This window comes from Elephantulus edwardii, unplaced genomic scaffold (assembly GCF_000299155.1).
Source record: "Elephantulus edwardii isolate Elephantulus edwardi_28Jun2011 unplaced genomic scaffold, EleEdw1.0 scaffold00063, whole genome shotgun sequence".
Taxonomy (NCBI): domain Eukaryota; kingdom Metazoa; phylum Chordata; class Mammalia; order Macroscelidea; family Macroscelididae; genus Elephantulus; species Elephantulus edwardii.
Window position 1 is genome coordinate 10,964,323 of NW_006399813.1, and position 1,122 is coordinate 10,965,444.

The window sequence follows — 1,122 nt, forward strand, 5'->3', positions numbered from 1 at the left end:
TCCTGGACCAAATTCCATCTACAACTGGGTTGTTTTACAACTCGGAAGTCCGCATGCAAGGCAGAGGTTAAGTAAGGAACTACTCATGAGGTTTTCCATCCATTCCAACAACTAAGAAATAGTGAGAAGAGTTGGGACCTCAGAAGGCTTTTAGGACCAAATAGTAGGCTCTTGTGTCCCGGAGAAAATGAATATGCTTACCCATAATGTTAATGCTAACCCACAGCTCTTCTGGGGGGATCCAAATCACTGAAGCATTGAATCTTCGACTTCTAAGTTAGCAGCCAAATAAATTTTAGAGCCAATGAGGCACCAATGCTTCATTACAAAGGGGGAAATAGAATACATTTTTGTAGAGACACCTGGAAAACATCATCTTGGCCAATTAGTCAAAATTAACATCATCATTATAAAGTAACTAGTACGATATGATACACTAGGATGGTCATATCACATATGAAGCATATTTTTAAAATTTCATTATTTTAATTAGATCATGTGTGTACCCTAGAGAAACACAGACAGAGAGACACTCTGCAAGCAACTGACCTGAATTCTTTAAAAGTGGAAAGGTCAAGAGAGAAAGGAAATACTGCACAGATTAGAGGAGACTAAGGAGGATGAGTAGTAAGGAATTGCGCTGCCATGCCAAAGGCACCTTTTAAAACTCACTGGAGAGTCGGCAATAGGTTGGCTTTGATTCAACAGTTCACAACAAGAAGGATGAGGGGGAGCTCTTGTGGCCTTTTGGTAAGCAGTTGTGCTGCAATCCAAATGCATAGCTTGAATCCCCCCACTGCTCCACAAGAGAAGGATGGGCAGTCTTCTCTCATGCATTTTACTGCCTTTGAAAACCCACAGAAGGGTCAGCTAGGGTTGGTTCCCCCTCCACACCACAAAAAGGAAGACGAAAGAGCTCTGGTGGTACAATTATGTGTTTGACTGCTATTCAAAAGGTGGTTAGTTTGAACACATTATCTTCTCTGTGGGATCAAAGACATGGAGATCTGCTGTAACAGAGATTGCACTCTAAGAAATCTAATAGGTTGCAGAGTGGATTATATTTGGGGGTAGGGGGTGGGGTTTGGGGAGGTGCTGGGGGCATTGTGTACCAATGAGGGA